At 37.8% G+C, this 15014-nt stretch overlaps 2 non-coding genes across 2 annotated transcripts; both read right to left on the reverse strand.

Annotated features, from left to right (window-relative positions):
• Positions 1-10231: 10231 nt before the first annotated feature.
• Positions 10232-10339, reverse strand: LOC148580993 (small nucleolar RNA R71). Its single transcript, XR_015896302.1, has one exon. It is a non-coding gene; the product is annotated as a small nucleolar RNA R71 (small nucleolar RNA).
• Positions 10340-14708: 4369 nt separating this feature from the next.
• Positions 14709-14812, reverse strand: LOC148580994 (small nucleolar RNA R71). The gene has a single exon (XR_015895058.1). It is a non-coding gene; the product is annotated as a small nucleolar RNA R71 (small nucleolar RNA).
• Positions 14813-15014: the final 202 nt, after the last annotated feature.

Genomic DNA, 15014 nt, shown 5'->3' on the forward strand with positions numbered 1-15014 from the left:
CAAGTCATGTCTACCTTAGCAAAAGCTTTATGTCATTTAGCTTCATTGCGTTCATGCCAGAAGCAAGAAATTCTAGTGGATGAATGTATGGGACCAAGTGAAAAGTGTGGAGTGAAAGAAGAATTGCAAAATCGAGAAGAAGACGTCAAGTCACAACATGAAGTGCAAAAGGAGATAAATGAAGAGTGGGTAGGAATTGATCAAGAGGATTCCATCATTCAAGATTTTTTGTCCAACTTGGGTAATTCCTTCTATGACCTTTATGAACCTCCATTATCAAGTTTGGAAGGAGATATTGATGTGGACTTCACACAACCTCCAATTTTTTACTTCAGTGATGATGAAGAAGATTCAAAAGAGGTTGAGGAAGATGGTAGTTGCCAAGAAGTGACGATAGTTGTGCAAGAGCGAATTGAGCGGGTGGAGGCTTCTCCAACAAGATTTCTAGCCCCACATCAATATGCAATTTTAGAAACAGACGGTCAACTTCAAATCTTTCTTGGAGTAGTAGATGGTAAAGAGAAGAATGTTGATTGGCCAAGAAACGGGATGTTCAACCAAGGAGCCAACTTAACATTCAGAGCTCAATTATGGTGCAAGAGTCAATGTAGTGGATTCTGAGGAGTGCAGAAGCATATCAATAGTGATAGAGGAATTCAAGTATGGGATCCGGGCATATATTTCAAGAATCAATACTTAAGGATCCTAGTTGCTAGCTTGAAGTCTCTTAAGAGTTTGATGCAACTCATTTGGGACCCCAGAGGTCGAATCAATAGCAAACTTGGTTGGAGATTCAAGGAGGAGTGGAAGCATAAGCTGCCCTAACAAGGATCTCCTCACCAAGTCCAACTTAGGACTATAAACCAAAGTGCTAGGTGGGAGACACCCCACCATGGTAATATCCTTCTAACTTTCTCTCTTTTACCTTTTGTTTCAGGAATAATTGACTATTTTTCTTGGTTGGTTGGATTTATTTTCATGTTTGTTAAGTAATCTTAGTGAAATAATGTGTTTTTGGGAGTTTTGTGATGTTTTGGGACTTGAAAACCTGTTTTAGATGTCAAGACTGATCACTTAGAGGCAAAATTTTTGTTGCAGGAACAAAGACCTGTGCGTACGCACAGCCCTGTGCGTCCGCACAGCCCTGTGCGTCCGCACAGTTCCCCTGTTTTTCAGTTCTTGTGTGTGCGCACAGCTACGTGCGCACGTACACCCTTAAATACTCCCTCTGTTCGTAGCACGCGCAAGGCTGGTGCACGTGCACACCACCTTCTTTTCTCCTTAGGTGCGTCTGCACGCACGCCAAAAAAAAATAACACACCTGTGCGAGCGCATAGCACCGGTGCACCCGCACAGACCTTGGCGACCCCTCTGGTCGCAGCGCACGCACAGGCTGTGCGTGTGCACCAACCCCCTTCCCTCTTCTGTTCGCTCGCACACTGATAAACCCCAATTTTGTGGTTTATATTGTGTAGAATTTGGGGGTTTTGTCAATATTTCTCACACTTATTCACAAGAAATGCATGGTTTTGTGTTCACTTCCTAATATTGCTCTATGATGAAAAACATGCTTATTTTGCCTTAAAATTGCCATATTTTAATCCTCTTCTATTGCCATTCAATGTCGTGATGTATTTGTTGAGTGATTTCAGGAATTATTGGGTAGGAATGGCCTAGAAGAGAGAAAGAAAGCATGTACAAAAGGGAGGAACATGAAGATTTGAATTTTGGGAAAAGCAGCATTGGTGCGCACGCGCACTCTACACGCACGCGTGGATGAGGATGGCTGGAAGTGGCGCGCAAGGATGGACGCCTCCATGCGGATCAGAAGATTCCTATCGATGTGCACGCGCACTTGGCGCGCACGCGTGGATCACAAAAGCAATCGGCGCGCACGCACGCATGGCGCGTACGCGCGGGAAGCTGCACGTGACCTCATTAAAGGAAATCGTGCCTCGCGATTTCTGAGGCTCATCAGGCCCAATTTCAAGCTATTTCTGCATGAAAAAGACCCAAGGATGCTAGGGGGAAAGGGGGGATCAATCATTTTACACTAAGACATAATTTTAGCTAGTTTTTGGTTCTTTGTTCTTCTAGAGAGAGAAACTCTTGTTCCTATCTAGATCTAGTTTTAATTTGATCTTCTCTTGTTGAATTGTGAATTGGATCTTGTTAATTACTAGTTTTAATTGTTCAATTTGAATTCCTTAGTATAATTTTGCTTAAATCTTGTGATGGTTTTATGAATTCTTATCAATTGTCATTTTATACCCATTTCATGAATGTTGTGAATCTTGACTTGTTGATGTTACATTGATGATTTCTATGATTAATTATGTTGTTTGGATGATTGTATGTTGATAATTGTTAGTGGGTACTTGTTGATTTCAATATAATTGCTATTTTGAACATGTCTTTTGTTAATGCTTACCATGTGTTTGATGAATTGTTTACTTTGATTATGGAGTAGTTCTCTTTACTCTTGGCCTAGGCTAAGGGAATTGGGTAAACTTGAGTCATTGGGTCTAATGGATTTGATGATTTGGGAGCCCTTAGTGGTCAATTTGATAGCCATTGACGCTAACCTTCTACTAAGTCAATTAGTAGTGAAGTTAGAACTTATGGGTTGATGTTGACCAAACCATTTGACATACTTCAAGTATAGAAGTAGACTTAATAAGTTTGGTTCCTTATAATTGTCAAGATATGGTTATTAGACAAGGATGGTGACCCCAATTCCCATGCCTAGCCAAGAGTTGCTTTTATCATTCCTATTTAAAAATCCAAATTCTTAAGTACTTGTTTTAGTTATAGTTACTTGTTTAGTTTAGAATAGAATCATATTGGATGTTATTTTGTTAGCTTGGAATTGCTCATATTTTGCTTAGTTAATTGAATTAGTTTCTTGCATTATAAGATTGCTTGCTTGTTAAGATTCCCATTTATTTTCTTGCTCATGACTCACAACCCCGGATTTCTAACCAATGTTGAAGCACGTGTTTGCCCATTCCTTGTGAGACGACCCGAGGTTTGAATACTTCGGTTATTTTTATTGGGGTTGAACTTGTGACAACCAAATCCCTCTTCTAAATTTGATACCCAAGGCTTGTTGTTGGTTTGGACTATACTAACAACGGAGTTATTTTGTGGGATTTCGAACCGTTATACATCCTTGGGCACCATCAAATTTTTGGCGTCGTTGCCGGGGAATGGTTGCAACATATGCCTTGATATTGGTTATGTGAATATGTGAATATTGTAGATAGCTTAATTACTTTCAATACTTAGATATAGTTTAGATTTCTTTTATATTTGTGCTATGACTCTCAAGTTTGATGACTCGGTCTCAACCGAATTCTAGCTTAGTCGATTTTGATCCCGAAATTGAAAGAACTTTGTTACATACTCGGCAAGCTAGACGGCGGTTGGATTATACGGCTAGTACTTCGGCCTCTCTTGAGGAACATACCGAATCACTAGGCGATACCGAGAGTGACTTGGAGTCCGCTACTTCCTATTCTTCTGTTGGCACTAATAACACGTCTTTACATCCTACAAGTGAGCCACACATGGCGGAGCCACGACGGATCACTTTGCATGAGCAAGGAGCTCCGGATATCATACTTCAAATGTTGCAAGTAAGGTATCCTAACCTTGATCCAAACTTTGAATTGAAGAGTAGCATGATACATCTACTTCCTAAATATCATGGGTTGCCGGGTCAAGACCCCATCCGACATTTAAGAGATTTTCAATTTGCTTGTTCTACGGCTCGAAGGCATGGAGCCGATGAGGTGGCTATCATGGTTTTTGCCTTCCCTTTCTCTCTTGAAGGGAAAGCAAAGACATGGTTTTATTCGCTACCAGATAAGATTGTGACTAATTGGGATTTCTTGAAAAGAGAGTTTCTAGATAAATTCTTCCCACCGGAGAAGACCGACTACATCCGGAAGGAGATTTCGGGCACAATGCAAAGAGACCAAGAGAGTTTGTATGAGTATTGGTCTCGGTTCAAGAGGCTATTGGAATCTTGTCCGCATCATGGAATGAATACTCACTTGCTCATTAGCTACTTCACCGGAGGTCTTTGTGTGGAAGATAGAAGATTACTTACTGCTTCTAACGGTGGTTCCCTTTCGAAAAACAAGACGGAGGGAGAAGCTTGGAATTTGATAAAGAATGTTGCCAAGGCTACACAACACACAAGGGTGAGAAGCAATCATCTCAAGGGTGTGGTAGAACCATCCCCTTCCGAATCAAGTCTAACCAAAGCACTTGGAGATATGACTACCATCCTTACCCAAATACAAAAGGATCAAAAGGAATATTACTCCATCCAAGCCGTCCAAGCCCCACCTCCGATTGCTCAACTTGAAGGCCCTCCTAGGATTTGTGGTTTGTGCTCTAGCACCACACATTACACCGATAAATGGCATCAAATTCAAGAGGAACATGCTCTTGTAGTAGCCAATGTGAATTACAACAACCGTCCACCTTATCCTTCTCAAAGCCAAAACAATTACCATCAAGGTGGTAATCAACATCAAGGGTGGAGAGATAATGCACAAGGAAGCAATCAAAACCAAAGATGGAACAACTCTTCTTCTCACCACAACAATAACCAACCCTCATCCCAATACCACCATAACAACACCAACTACCAAGCCAACCAAGGCCACTGATGAGCGGATAATTTATACGCTTTTTGGCATTGTTTTTAGTATATTTTTAGTAGAATCTAGTTACTTTTAGGGATGTTTTCATCAGTTTTTATGTTAAATTCACATTTCTAGACTTTACTATGAGTTTGTGTGTTTTTCTGTGATTTCAGGTATTTTCTGGCTGAAATTGAGGGACTTGAGCAAAAATCAGATTCAGAGGTTGAAGAAGGACTGCTGATGCTGTTGGATTCTGACCTCCCTGCACTCAAAGTGGATTTTCTGGAGCTACAGAACTCAAAATGGCGCGCTTCCAATTGCGTTGGAAAGTAGACATCCAGGGCTTTCCAGCAATATATAATAGTCCATACTTTGACCGCGTTTAGATGACGTAAAAAGGCGTTGAACGCCAGTTCTACGCTGCTGTCTGGAGTTAAACGCCAGAAACACGTCACAAGCCAGAGTTGAACGCCAGAAACACGTTACAAACTGGCGTTCAACTCCAGAAAGAGCCTCTGCACGTGTAACATTCAAGCTCAGCCCAAGCACACACCAATTGGGCCCCGGAAGTGGATTTATGCATCAATTACTTACTTTTGTAAACCCTAGTAACTAGTTTAGTATAAATAGGACTTTTTACTATTGTATTAGACATCTTATGATCTTCGGATCATCTTTGATCACGTTTTGGGGGCCGGCCATTCGGCCATGCCTAGACCTTTCACTTATGTATTTTCAACGGTAGAGTTTCTACACTCCATAGATTAAGGTGTGGAGCTCTGTTGTTCCTCAAGGATTAATGCAAAGTACTACTATTTTTCCATTCAATTCAACTTATTCCGCTTCTAAGATATTCATTCGCACTTCAACCTGAATGTGATGAACGTGACAATCATCATCATTCCCTATGAACGTGTGCCTGACAACCACTTCCGTTCCACCTTAGATTGAATGAGTATCTCTTGGATCTCTTAATCAGAATCTTCATGGTATAAGCTAGATTGATGGCGGCATTCATGAGAGTCCGGAAAGTCTAAACCTTGTCTGTGGTATTCCGAGTAGGACTCTGGGTTTGAATGACTGTGACGAACTTCAAACTCGCGAGTGCTGGGCGTAGTGATAGACGCAAAAGGAGGGTGAATCCTATTCCAGTATGATCGAGAATCTCAGATGATTAGCCGTGCTGTGACAGAGCATTTGGACCATTTTCACAAGAGGATGGGATGCAGCCATTGACAAGGGTGATGCCTCCAGACGATTAGCCATGCAGTGACAGCGCATCGGACCATTTTCCAGAGAGGATAAAAAGTAGCCATTGACAACGGTGATGTCCTTACATAAAGCCAGCCATGGAAGGGAGTAGGATTGATTGGATGAAGACAGCAGGAAAGCAGAGGTTCAGAGGAACGAAAGCATCTCTATGCGCTTATCTGAAATTCTCACCAATGATTTACATAAGTATTTCTATCCTTATTTTATTATCTATTTTGGAAAACTCCATAACTATTTTATATCCGCCTGACTGAGATTTACAAGGTGACCATAGCTTGCTTCATACCAACAATCTCCGTGGGATCGACCCTTACTCACATAAGGTTTATTACTTGGACGACCCAATGCACTTGCTGGTTAGTTGTATCGAAGTTGTGAATGAAAAACAATTATTAAGACGTGCGTACAGAGTTTTTGACGCCGTTGCCTGAGATCACAATTTCGTGCACCAGCCACCCCAACCAAAACCAAAATAACTACACCAAGTACCAAGCTCCACACCATAGACAACAACCTAACCAAACTCCTCCATTTTCCAACAATCAAGTTGATGAGCTTAGAGCCGCCATGGAGAAGCGAGATGAGAGTAACAAGGCTCAATTTGATGCCTTGGGCGCTCAATTGGCTAACCTCACCAACATGCTTTCAAAGATGACTATGCCAACCCAACCACCAACTCCCAACAACAACACCAACCAACCCTCCAGTTCTTCTAACCTTCCATCCCAACCCCAACCAAACCCAAAGGGCGGTCTCAACGCCATCACTCTACGGTCGGGAACTACATTGGTGGAGATAACTCCAAGGGTCATGGGAGACATTCATGAGGAAGAAATAGTTGTTGAAGCTCCACATGAAGAAGAGGTAGTAGACAAAAGGTATAAGGAAGAAGGAGTAAATCTCAAGGAACTTAAGAGAAAAGCTATAGTGGATGAGTCCATTCCTATTCCATTCCCTTCCATGGTGAAGAAGGCAAAGAAAACACCGGAATTTGATTTGAACATGCTTCAAGTATTCAATAAGGTTGAGGTAACCATACCACTTCTTGATGCTATTCAACAAATTCCAAAGTATGCAAAATTTTTGAAAGACTTGTGTACACACAAAGATAGGATAGGAGAATTGGAGACATTATCCTTGGGTAGTTCAATTTCTTCCTTGATGGAACCTATTCCAAAGAAGTGTGGTGACCCTGGACCTTGTTTAGTGTCTTGTTGTATTGGTCGACGCACTTTTCATGATTGTATGTGTGACTTGGGAGCTTGTGTAAGCATCATGCCACTCTCTATCTATGTGCGGTTGAATTTAGCTCCATTAAAGAAGTCGGCGGCGAGGTTTCCTTTAGCCAATAAAAGTGTGATCACGGTTATGGGAATAGCGGAAGATGTACTTGTGGCGATCAAGGATTTGGTTTTTCCGGTTGACTTTTACATCCTTGAAATTCCTCCAACAGAAAATAGAAGCTCATCCTCCGTTCTACTTGGTAGACCATTCCTCAAGACCTCTAAATTCAAGTTAGATGCCTTCACCGGCACATATTCCTTTGAGGTTGGAGACAAGACTATCAAGTTCAATTTAGAGAAAGCCATGAATAGGAGGGTGAATCCTATTCCAGTATGATCGAGAACCTCAGATGATTAGCCGTGCTGTGACAGAGCATTTGGACCATTTTCACAAGAGGATGGGATGCAGCCATTGACAAGGGTGATACCTCCAGACGATTAGCCATGCAGTGACAGCGCATCCGACCATTTTCCAGAGAGGATAAAAAGTAGCCATTGACAACGGTGATGTCCTTACATAAAGCCAGCCATGGAAGGGAGTAGGATTGATTGGATGAAGACAGCAGGAAAGCAGAGGTTCAGAGGAACGAAAGCATCTCTATGCGCTTATCTGAAATTCTCACCAATGATTTACATAAGTATTTCTATCCTTATTTTATTATCTATTTTCGAAAACTCCATAACTATTTTATATCCGCCTGACTGAGATTTACAAGGTGACCATAGCTTGCTTCATACCAACAATCTCCGTGGGATCGACCCTTACTCACGTAAGGTTTATTACTTGGACGACCCAGTGCACTTGCTGGTTAGTTGTATCAAAGTTGTAAATGAAAAACAATTATTAAGACGTGCGTACAGAGTTTTTGACGCCGTTGCCTGAGATCACAATTTCGTGCACCAAGTTTTTGGTGCCTTTGCCGGGGATTGTTCGAGTTTGGACAACTGACGGTTCATCTTGTTGCTCAGATTAGGTAATTTTCTTTTTGTTTTATTTTCAAAAATTAATCAAAAACCTTTCAAAAATCTCTTACCTGTTTTCGAAAAAATTAAAAGAAAAAAAAATAATAATATACAAAAATCCAAAAAAATTAGAAAATCATAAAAATCAAAAATATTTTTCATGTTTCTTGTTTGAGTCTTGAGTCAGATTTTAAGTTTGGTGTCAATTGCATGTTCATCTTGCATTTTCGAAAAATTCATGCATTCATAGTGTTCTTCATGATCTTCAAGTTGTTCTTGGTAAGTCTTCTTGTTTGATATTGATGTTTTCTTGTTTTGCATCTTTTCTTGTTTTTCATGTGCATTTTTGCATTCATAGTGTCTAAACATGAAAGATTTCCAAGTTTGGTGTCTTGCATATTTTCTTTGCATATAAAATTTTCAAAAATATGTTCTTGATGTTCATCATGACCTTCATAGTGTTCTTGGTGTTCATCTTGACATTCATAGCATTCTTGCATGCATTCATTGTTTTGATCCAAAATTTTCATGCATTGCATCATTTTCATGTTTTTCTCTCTCATCATTAAAAATTCAAAAATCAAAAAAATATCTTCCCCTTTTTCTCTCTTAAAATTTCGAAAATTAGATTTGACTTTTTCAAAAATTTTTAAAATCTAGTTGTTTTTATGAGTCAAATCAAATTTTCAATTAAAAATCTTATCTTTTTCAAAATCTTTTTCAAAAATCAAATCTTTTTCATTTTTTAGTTATTTTCGAAAATTTTAAAAATATTTTTTCAAAAATCTTTTTCTTATCTTTACCACATAATTTTCGAAAATAACATCATCAATTAATGTTTTGATTCAAAATTTTCAAGTTTGTTACTTGCTTGTTAAGAAAGATTCAAACTTTAAGTTCTAGAATCATATCTTGTGATTTCTTGTGAATCAAGTCATTAATTGTGATTTTAAAAATCAAATCTTTTTCAAAACTAATTTCAATCATATCTTTTCAAAAATATCTCTTTATCTTATCTTTTTAAAAATTTGATTTTAAAATATCCTTTCTAACTTCTTATCCTCCTATCTCTTCAAAATTGATTTTCAAATTTGTTTCAACTAACTAACTAACTTTTTGTTTGTTTCTTATCTTTTTCAAAACTACCTAACTAACTCCCTCTCTCTCTAATTTTCGAAAATATCTTCCCTCTTTTTCAAAATTTCTTTTTAATTAACTAATTATTTTAACTTCTGATTTCAAAATTTAAAAAAATCACTAACCTTTTTCAAAAACTATTTTCAAAAACCACAAACTCTTTTTCAAAAATTATTTTCGAAAATTCACTTCCCCCTCTCATCTTCTTCTATTTGTTTATTTATTTACTAACATCCCTTCCTCACTCACCAAAAATCCGAACCCCCTCTCTCTCTCTGAGTTCAGATTTTCTCTTCTTCTTTTCTTCTATTCACACAGGGACCTCTATACTGTGGTAAAATGGATCCCTATTATTATTATTATTTTTTTGTCCCTCTTTTTCATATGAGCAGGAGCAAAGACAAGAATATTCTTGTTGAAGCAGATCCAGAACCTGAAAGGACTTTGAAAAGGAAACTAAGAGAAGCTAAAATACAACAGTCCAGAGACAACCTTTCAGAAATTTTTGAACAAGAAGAGGAGATGGCAGCCGATAATAATAATAATGCAAGAAGAATGCTTGGTGACTTTACTGCACCTAATTCCAATTTACATGGAAGAAGCATCTCCATTCCTGCCATTGGAGCAAACAATTTTGAGCTGAAACCTCAATTAGTTTCTCTGATGCAGCAGAACTGCAAGTTTCATGGGCTTCCATCTGAAGATCCTTTTCAGTTCTTAACTGAATTCTTGCAGATATGTGATACTATTAAGACTAATGGAGTAGATCCTGAAGTCTACAGGCTCATGCTTTTCCCTTTTGCTGTAAAAGACAGAGCTAGAGTATGGTTGGACTCTCAACCTAAGGATAGCCTGAACTCTTGGGATAAGCTGGTCAAGGCTTTCTTAGCCAAGTTCTTTCCTCCTCAAAAGCTGAGTAAGCTTAGAGTGGATGTTCAAACCTTCAGATAGAAAGAAGGTGAATCCCTCTATGAAGCTTGGGAGAGATACAAAGAATTGACCAAAAAGTGTCCTTATGACATGCTTTCAGAATGGCCCATCCTGGATATATTCTATGATGGTCTATCTGAATTGGCTAAAATGTCATTGGATACTTCTGCAGGTGGATCCATTCACCTAAAGAAAACACCTGCAGAAGCTCAAGAACTCATTGACATGGTTGCTAATAACCAGTTCATGTACATTTCTGAGAGGAATCCTGTGAGTAATGGGATGCCAATGAAGAAGGGAGTTCTTAAAATTGATACTCTGAATGCCATATTGGCTCAGAACAAAATATTGACTCAGCAAGTCAATATGATTTCTCAGAGTCTGAATGCAATGCAAGCTGCATCCAACAGTACTCAAGAGGCATCTTCTGAAGAAGAAGCTTATGATCCTAAAAACCCTGCAATAGCAGAGGTGAATTACATGGGTGAACCTTATGGAAACACCTATAACCCCTCATGAAGAAATCACCCAAATCTCTCATGGAAGGATCAACAAAAGCCTCAACAAGGTTTTAATAATGGTGGAAGAAATAGGTTTAACAATAGTAAACCTTTTCCATCATCCACTCAGCAACAGACAGAGAACTCTGAACAAAATACCTCTAATTTAGAAAACTTAGTCTCTGATCTATCTAAGGCCACTGTAAGTTTCATGAATGAAACAAGGTCCTCCATTAGAAATTTGGAGGCACAAGTAGGCCAGTTGAGTAAAAGGAGAACTGAAATCCCTCCTAGTACTCTGATGAGTGGATAATTTATACGCCTTTTGGCATTGTTTTTAGTATGTTTTTAGTAGAATCTAGTTACTTTTAGGGATGTTTTTATTAGTTTTTATGTTAAATTCACATTTCTGGACTTTACTATGAGTTTGTGTGTTTTTCTGTGATTTCAGGTATTTTCTGGCTGAAATCGAGGGACTTGAGCAAAAATCAGATTCAGAGGTTGAAGAAGGACTGCTGATGCTGTTGGATTCTGACCTCCCTGCACTCAAAGTGGATTTTCTGGAGCTAGAGAACTCACAATGGCGCGCTTCTAATTGCGTTGGAAAGTAGACATCCAGGGCTTTCCAGCAATGTTTAATAGTCCATACTTTGAACGAGTTTAGATGACGTAAAAGGGCGTTGAACGCCAGTTCTACACTGTTGTCTGGAGTTAAACGCCAGAAACAAGTCACAAACCAGAGTTGAACACCAGAAATACGTTACAACATGGCGTTCAACTCCAGAAAGAGCCTCTGCACGTGTAACATTCAAGCTCAGCCCAAGCACACACCAAGTGGGCCCCGGAAGTGGATTTATGCATCAATTACTTACTTCTGTAAACTCTAGTAGCTAATTTATTATAAATAGGACTTTTTACTATTGTATTAGACATCTTAGGGTCTTTGAACATCTTTTGATCATTTTTAGATCTCTAGACCTCCATGGGAGGCTGGCCACTCGGCCATGCTTACCCTCTATTATCACTTATGTATTTTCATACGGTAGAGTTTCTACACTCCATAGATTAAGGTGTGGAGCTCTGCTGTTCCTCAAAGATTAATGCAAAATACTACTATTTTTCTATTCAATTCAACTTATTCCGCTTCTAAGATATTCATTCGCACTTCAACCTGAATGTGATGAACGTGACAATCATCATCATTCCCTATGAACGCGTGCTTGACTTAGATTAAATGAGTATCTCTTAGATCTCTTAATCAGAATCTTCGTGGTGTAAGCTAGATTGATGGCAGCATTCATGAGAGTCCGGAAAGTCTAAACCTTGTCTGTGGTATTTCGAGTAGGACTCTGGGATTGAATGACTGTGACGAACTTCAAACTCGCGAGTGCTGGGCGTAGTGACAGATGCAAAAGGAGGGTGAATCCCATTCTAGCATGATCGAGAATCTCAGATGATTAGCCATGCAGTGACAGCGCATCGGACCATTTTACAGAGAGGATCAAAAGTAGCCATTGCCAATGGTGATGTCCTTACATAAAGCTAGCCATAGAAAGGAGTAAGACTGATTGGATGAAGACAGCAGGAAAGCAGAGGTTTAGAGGAACAAAAGCATCTCTATGCGTTTATCTGAAATTCTCACCAATAATTTACATAAGTATTTCTATCCTTATTTTATTATTTATATTTGAAAACTCCATAACTATTTTATATCCGCCTGAATGAGATTTACAAGATGACCATAGCTTGCTTCATACTAACAATCTCCGTGGGATCGACCCTTACTCGCGTAAGGTTTATTACTTGGACGACCCAGTGCACTTGCTGGTTAGTTGTGCGAAATTGTGATAAAAAGTTGAGATTACAATTGAGCGTACCATGTTGATGGCGCCATTGATGATCACAATTTCGTGCACCAAGTTTTTGGCGCCGTTGCCGGGGATTGTTCGAGTTTGGACAACTGACGGTTCATCTTGTTGCTCAGATTAGGTAATTTTCTTTTTGTTACTTACTTCAAAAAAATTTTCAAAAAAATCTTTCAAAAATTTTCTCCTGTGTTTTCGAAAAAAAAATATAAAATACAAAAAAATAAAAAAATCATAAAAATTAAAAATATTTCATGTTTCTTGTTTGAGTCTTGAGTCAATTTTTAAGTTTGGTGTCAATTGCATATTTTAATGTTTGCATAAAATTTTCGAAAAATTCATGCATTCATAGTATTCTTCATGATCTTCAAGTTGTTCTTGGTAAGTCTTCTTGTTTTATCTTGATGTTTTCTTGTTTTGTGTCTTTTCTTGTTTTTCATATGCATTTTTGCATTCATAATGTCTAAACATGAAAGATTTCTAAGTTTGGTGTCTTGCATGTTTTCTTTGCATATAAAATTTTCAAAAATAAGTTCTTGATGTTCATCATGATCTTCATAGTGTTCTTGGTGTTCATCTTGACATTCATAGCATTCTTGCATGCATTCATTGTTTTGATCCAAAATTTTCATGCATTGCATCATTTTCATGTTTTTCTCTCTCATCATTAAAAATTCAAAAATCAAAAAAATATCTTTCCCTTTTTCTCTCTTAAAATTTCGAAAATTAGATTTGACTTTTTCAAAAATTTTTAAAATTTAGTTGTTTTTATGAGTCAAATCAAATTTTCAATTTAAAAATCTTATCTTTTTCAAAATCTTTTCAAAAATCAAATCTTTTTCACTTTTCTTATTTATTTTCGAAAATTTTTTAAAATATTTTTCAAAAATCTTTTTTTTATCTTTATCACATAATTTTTGAAAATAACATCATCAATTAATGTTTTGATTCAAAAATTTCAAGTTTGTTACTTACTTGTTAAGAAAGATTCAAACTCTGAGTTCTAGAATCATATCTTGTGATTTCTTGTGAATCAAGTCATTAATTGTGATTTTAAAAATCAAATCTTTTTCAAAACTAATTTCAATCATATCTTTTCAAAAATATCTTCTTATCTTATCTTTTTCAAAAATTTGATTTTAAAATATCTTTTCTAACTTCTCAACTTCTTATCTTTTCAAAATTGATTTTCAAATTTGTTTCAACTAACTAACTAACTTTTTGTTTGTTTCTTATCTTTTTCAAAACTACCTAACTAACTCTCTCTCTCTCTCTCTAATTTTCGAAAATATCTTCCTCTTTTTCAAATTTTCTTTTTAATTAACTAATTATTTTAATTTTTGATTTTAAATTTCGAAAATTACTAACCTTTTTCAAAAACTATTTCCGAAAATCACTAACTCTTTTTCAAAAATAATTTTCGAAAATTCTCCCTCTCTCTCTCTGAGTTCAGATTTTCCCTTCTTCTTTTCTTCTCTTCTTCTTTTCTTCTACTCACACAGGGACCTCTATACCTGGGTAAAAAGGATCCCTATTATTATTATCTTTCTGTTCCCTCTTTTTCATATGAGCAGGAGCAAGGACAAGAATATTCTTGTTGAAGCAGATCCAGAACCTGAAAGGACTCTGAAGAGGAAACTAGGAGAAGCTAAATTACAACAATCCAGCAAGCACCTTTCAGAAATTTTCGAACAGGAAGAGGAGATGGCAGCCGAAAATAATAATAATGCAAGGAGGATGCTTGGTGAATTCACTGCACCTAATTCCAATTTACATGGAAGAAGCATCTCCATCCCTACCATTGGAGCAAACAATTTTGAGCTTAAACCTCAATTAGTTTCTCTGATGCAACAAAACTGCAAGTTTCATGGACTTCCATCTGAAGATCCTTTTTAGTTCTTAACTAAATTCTTGCAGATCTGTGATACTGTTAAGACTAATAGAGTAGATCCTAAAGTCTACAGGCTCATGCTTTTCCCTTTTGCTGTAAGAGACAGAGCTAAAGTATGGTTGGACTCTCAACCTAAGGATAGCCTGAACTCTTGGGATAAGCTGGTCAAGGCTTTCTTAGCCAAGTTCTTTCCTCTTCAAAAGCTGAGTAAGCTTAGAGTGGATGTTCAGACCTTCAGACAGAAAGAAGGTGAATCCTTCTATGAAGCTTGGGAGAGATACAAAGGACTGACCAAAAAGTGTCTTTCTGACATACTTTCAGAATGGACCATACTGGACATATTCTATGATGGTCTGTCTGAATTAGCTAATATGTTATTGGATACCTCTGCAGGTGGATCCATTCACCTAAAGAAAACGCCTACAGAAGCTCAAGAACTCATTGACATGGTTGCTAATAACCAGTTCATGCACACTTCTGAGAGGAATCCTGTGAGTAATGGGACGCCTATGAAG

Source organism: Arachis ipaensis, chromosome B10 (assembly GCF_059453495.1).
Source record: "Arachis ipaensis isolate K30076 ecotype BB chromosome B10, ASM5945349v1, whole genome shotgun sequence".
Classification (NCBI taxonomy): Eukaryota; Viridiplantae; Streptophyta; class Magnoliopsida; order Fabales; family Fabaceae; genus Arachis; species Arachis ipaensis.